This window comes from Otolemur garnettii, unplaced genomic scaffold, assembly GCF_000181295.1.
Source record: "Otolemur garnettii isolate 467f Iridium unplaced genomic scaffold, OtoGar3 scaffold00002, whole genome shotgun sequence".
NCBI classification, from domain to species: Eukaryota; Metazoa; Chordata; class Mammalia; order Primates; family Galagidae; genus Otolemur; species Otolemur garnettii.
The window spans coordinates 47,007,846-47,013,582 of record NW_003852397.1 but is presented as its reverse complement, the minus strand read 5'-3'; the positions used below and the strand labels follow the sequence as shown (position 1 = coordinate 47,013,582).

The 5,737-nt window shown below is 44.0% G+C and overlaps 1 pseudogene; it reads right to left on the bottom strand.

Annotated features, from left to right (window-relative positions):
- Positions 1 to 1,741: 1,741 nt before the first annotated feature.
- On the bottom strand, positions 1,742 to 3,440 carry LOC100960510 (annotated as a pseudogene).
- Between the last annotated feature and the right edge of the window lie 2,297 nt (positions 3,441 to 5,737).

The window sequence follows — 5,737 nt, the reverse complement described above, 5'->3', positions numbered from 1 at the left end:
TGTGATCTCATGATAAAATTTGAATGGATCAAACATTACTGTTAACGGAAGAGCAAAGAAAACTGGTTTCTTGTGATGATTCCTGCTCCTGGTGAAAATGCTATGAACGTTGTTGCAATGACACAGAAAGGATTCAGAATATTACATAAACTTAGCAGATAAGGCAGCAGCAGGGTTTGAGAGAATTAACTCTCAATTTGGAAGAAGTTGTGTGGGTAAAATACTCTGAAACAGCATCACATGTTACAGAGAAAGGAAGACTCCGTTGAGGCAGAAAACTTCATTGTTGTCTTATTCTCAGAAATTGCCATGTTCACGCCAATAGTGACCACCATTCTGATCAGTAGCAGCCATCAACATCCAGGCAAGGCCCTCCACCAGCAAAAAAGATTATGATTTTCTAAAGGCTTAGATTAGCATTTTAGCAATAAAGTATTTTTAAATCAAGGTTATGTTCTTTCTTTAGACTTCATGCTATTGTATACTTAGTAAACTACAGTGTAGTATAAACATGACTTTTATATGAACTGGAAACTGAAAAATTTGTCCAGCTCACTTTACTGCGTCATTCCCTCTTTTTGTGGGGATCTGGAACCAGACCCGCCATATCCTTAAGATATGCCAGCAGTGGAAATGGTGCCAAATGTATCTTCTTTGTGGGATCTGCTTCGGATTTCTGATATCTAGATGCAAATCCTGCCTGGGAAGAAAGTAAATATGTTCTACTATCTCTGCAAGGAACATTTGCTTGCAGTATGTGGATACAAGAAAACTAGCTTGAAATCAAATTTCAGGATGAATAGTTCCAGTGAAACGTTTTTCACTTATTTTACCTAGAAAATGTATTAACTGGAAAACAATTTTAGAAGGATAGTAATAAAGGGCATTTCAGCCATTCAGGAGTTTTTATTTGCATTGTACTTTCACTTTCCTTCCTTTGTCAAATATTTTATTTGGACTACATAGTGTTTTTTAAGTTTTTTTTTAAATCAGATTTTTGAGTATTTTTTTTTTTTCAAGTAAATTTAGTTCAGTTTAACGTGAGGGTACAAACGGCCAGGTCAAAATATTTGATTTTGTTAGGTGGAGTCCCTCTTGTGGTTACGTCCCACACACGAAAGGTGTATCAAACACCCCATCCCCTGCCCATTCAGTGGGAGCACCCTAATTGCCTCACCCCAAGTCTTGTAAACCAGAATTTGCATTGGTTTGAGCAGAGTTGGAAAAGGAGTCTGGATACAAGACCTAAATCTATCCTGATCCAGGCTATTACAGACTTAATGCTTATCTGCCCTGTTTTTGTTTTATTTTGTTTTGTTTTTTGATAAAGAGTACACCAGTTTATTAAAAGGAAAAATAGAAATGTACATTTTTGTTCTTTGTTTGCTTTAAGAAATTTGATCAAATTGTAAGGAAATGTCTGGGCATGGCTACGTACATCCTTGGCAGGGCATCAGGTGGTGAAGATAGCTGGGCAGCACGTGGCTTCTCTAGGGGTGGTCTGGCCCCCGGGCATTGCTAATCAAAGCCATTGCCAAGCAGGCTTCCATCTCCTGGCAAGTTCCCCAGTGCTCCTTCCTAGGGTGCCCCCTGCTCCTTCCCTAAGAGCCCAGAAGCTCTGTGCCCATGAGCCAGGGGCTGGCCTCTCCCCAAGGACTGCAGGACACAGGGTGGATTATCAGGCCCATAGTCCTAGCAGCAGGCTCTGAGCTACGGAGCAGACTGAGGCTGGAGGCCAGTGTCATTGCTGCCCGGATTTCTTCTCCTTCTGGAAGCTGAAGCTTGTATGTCTGTTCGGTTTTCTCTGTTTTTGAGCAAAATATTCAGCCCAGGCAGTGCTTGCTTGTGATTCCAGGATATAGTTAACCTTGAGCATGATTTCAGTGATGGTAGCAGCGTCCAATTCAAAGTAGAGGTGTTTATAGTTGTGATTGCTTGGATATGTGAGTTTAAATATTGCGTGACTGGGGCTATTTTCTTCAGCAAGGTCACAGGCACAGAGCAGGTTAGAATCGATTGAGATGTGTTTCTGCTTAATCCAAAACTTAGTGCTGGCTTTTTGATTCGTAACAGGGTCTATCTCTACTTTGTCTCCAGAGATACCTAACTGTACGTCAGTTGTGAATCTCAGTCTATGGATCGTGCTGACTTTGAATGACTTGTAATGGTGGTTGCTAAGCATATCCTGGTACTGTGGCTATGTCAATTTGAGAATCCTCCTTAAGAATCCAGTCTTCCCTTGAACTGTTCTCAAGGACTAGGCAGAACTCCCAGGCACTCTGGCTCTCCAAAGTGCTCTCCAGGTCAACGGCGACACTGGGCTCACTCTGCTTCTCCAAGCGGTACTGAGGGCCTGAAATTTTCTGAGATCCTTTTCTTCACTTCACTGCCTTTAGCAAGATTTCTTCCATTGTGACCTTTGCATTGTCCACCTGAATGAGGGAGAATCCATGAGCAGCATTTATTCAAACAAAGAGTGACTCTTTGGATGTCAGACCAGGAGATGAATACTTTTCAACCAGGGCCACAGTACTGAAGCCAAACTTAAGAATGGGCTCGTTGGAATCCAGCAGAGGGAAATCGTGTCTACCTCCCCATCATCTTCAGCAATATGCAGGCAGTCGGCACTGACCTTGTCATTGAGCTTCAGCTCCCATCCTTCACTTGTATACTGCCGACAGATGGGCCCAATCAGGTCCTGCACCCTGGCGCTGTCACCACAGTCATTGGCAGCAGTCTGTCCTGGCTTGAGTGCAGGGGGAGGTAGACATCAATCTTCTTGGTTGCTCTTGTACCTACAAGACCCTTGCCATCAAATTTGGAATGCTCATTAAAGGGGTTATTCAGCTGCAGAGGGCACTGCTCTGGGCATACAGATAATATTGACTGCTTTCCAGAACTTGGAGGCTTCTCTTTGAGAGATTTTTTTTCAAATAGTGACTTTAACTCCTGGGCTGATTGCTTAGAATTTCTTTCTTTCCACTGAATATTTTTGCATTTGATCCGGTTTTGTCTTTCTTTTCAGAGTCTCTCTAATCTTTGAGCTGTGTTTGAGCATCTTCTAATACCAAAGTCCCAACTTGAGGTAATATCGACTTACTGGGCATAAGCATAGCCCTGAGTCTCACCATTGCTTCCCTGAATTTCTGACCCAGTGTCTCCAGGCATTGAAGGAGGATGAATCTTCTCTAGGTCAACATCATGATCAGTGAGAACCATCTCACACATTCCTGTGTCATCACTGGTCACATGTGACTGACAAATATGAGCTAGAATGATAGTTGGATTGCCCAAGAAGGCCATCCTTTCTGTCGGCCAGTTTCCTTAAAAGGCTATTTTCTCCTCTTCATATTGTTTCTCGAGTTCACCTACCATCTGCCAAAAGAAGCCTGGTACGGTACAGTGAATTTTCAAACTTCTCCATGAACACACCCTCACCCTAACATGACCAGATCCGCTAGCTTCTCCTCTAAATCTCATACCCAGCTGTCATACTCATGATGGCTTCCAGTTCTGGAAAGGGCCAGGAGAAGGAGGCTCCCAGGCCACCTGAAGGAGGGCCTGACTTGAGGCCAACTGGGCAGAACCGACACTGGAGGAGTGAGAGGGGCTACTAGGAGAGCTGGTGGGCTGGCGGGCGACCAAGGGAGCTAGCTGCTGGGGCAACCTTTACTTGAAGCTGCTTCCACACTACAGGCTAGGTCAGCCCTGGGACACGTTGAGGACCCTGGGAGTGGGCCCGGGTCCCCCATGCCTCCCGGCCCCTGACCCGAGCTCTGCGCTCCCGGGATTCACGGGTGCCGCGCTCCTCCCGGCCCGCTCAGCTGCTGCTTCCCTGGTTTGCCCTCATCCCCGCGCTGCTCGCCATCGCAAGGCCCGCCGAGCAGCCTCTGCTCTGTTTTAATATCAGTAGAGGCAATTCTGGGTGTTACAGCTGGCCTCTAAATCCCCCCATTTAGAGGTTTCAGTTTGTCATCCGGGAGAACACACGTGGCGTAGAGAGCCCTGCGTTTTCATACTTGCCAAACCATTGTTCTCAATGTAACTCCCTCCCCATGTCCACTGTTGTCCACCTTCTTATATAAATAAGAACAGGTACTAATTGAACAAAAGGGACGAACCGCTGATTATATCAAACTTTCATTGTTATTATGAGGTATATCACCGAGCTCTAGACACTTCATTTGGCTTTAAAGTTTGGAAGGCCTCTGTATATTTGTCTTGCTTTTGTTGTTGTTGTTGCAGTTTGGCCAGGTCCGGTTCAAACCCACCACCCTCATATGAGGCCAGCGCCCTACCCACTGAGCCACAGGCACCACCCTGTGTGTTTGTCTTTCTATGAAGACTATAAAGTTGCTGAAGTCAGGAACTCTATCACACATTTCATGGGCTCCTTTTCTCCATGCCTAACAATAATTGATGGTTGAACAGAGTGGATGAATGAGAGACAGAATTAATATTGGAACACTGAATCAGTAATTCTCCATTTTATTCCAGCTCCATCCATGATTTTCTTTATGACCTGGAGGAAGTAACTAAGGATCCAAATGATTAATTTAATACACAGGGATACCATGAAGCCTATTTTAAAGATTGAGATAGTTTGTGTGAAAGTACAATTATGCTAGCCATCACAGTGTCTAGTAAACTACTACTTTTAATAATTATCAAAAATGAATTCTGCCAGACTTGTAGCAGAAAACAAGCAGAGAATAGTCACTTTCCCTGGGGCTACTCCATGCCATGACCTTTCTGCTATTACTTCCCAAGTGACATCTTTAAGGGATGTGGTTCCCGCAGTGGAACTTCCCATTAAATATATGTTTTATTGTATTTTAACAGTTAAAAGCTAAAAATATTTGTGGAGGAATTATCCATAGTAATGCACAAAGGTCATATGTGGCCCACAGCATAGACAGATCATGGAGAAAAGAAACCTTCACTGGACAGTCAGAGTGTCTTTGGAAATTGATCCTGAAGCCACAGGCTGAGCCTCCTGTGGTGGTTTGTTTACCTGCCGCTGAGCCTTGGTTCTCCTGCCACCTCTCAGGCGCCCACCTACGCCAGTTCTAGGGCCACTCTCTGTCTCTGTCATTCTCACTCTTCTCTCATTTTCTCTTAGACCGTTTCACTCTTTCCTATTCTTTGATGTCAGGTTAGTGTCAGTGCCTTGCCTCTAACACTTTACGTTTGGATCTTATGCACAAGCGACCAGCTGAAATGTCTTTACTAGGTGCATCAGTTTCAAACAAATTGCCACAAACTAGGGAGCTTGAAACAGCAGAAATGTATTCTTGTACTCAGAGATGTATTCTTGAGGCTCAGAGTACAAAATCAAGGTCTGACAGGGGCCTGTTCCTTCTGCAGGCTCTGGGGGCCCATCTCCTCCTGCATCATCCTGCTTCTTATGGCTCCCGCTGTTTCTCGACTTGTGGCCACATAATTCTCAATCCTGCCTCTGTTTTCACAAGCCTTTTTTCTCTGTCTGTCTCTTCTTCAGTCCAGACCCTTGTTAGGACACTTATTATTGGATGTAGGGGCCACTTGGTAATCCAGAATAATGTTATCTCAGAATCCTTGACATAATTACATGTTCAAGGCTGTTTTTCCACATAAGGTCATATTCACAGTTTTCAGAAGTTAGAACATGAGCATATCTTTTGGGGGTCACCATTAAACCATTAGTACACTAATCAAAACTTAAAAGTGGATTATAATTTCCTACAACTGAGATAAG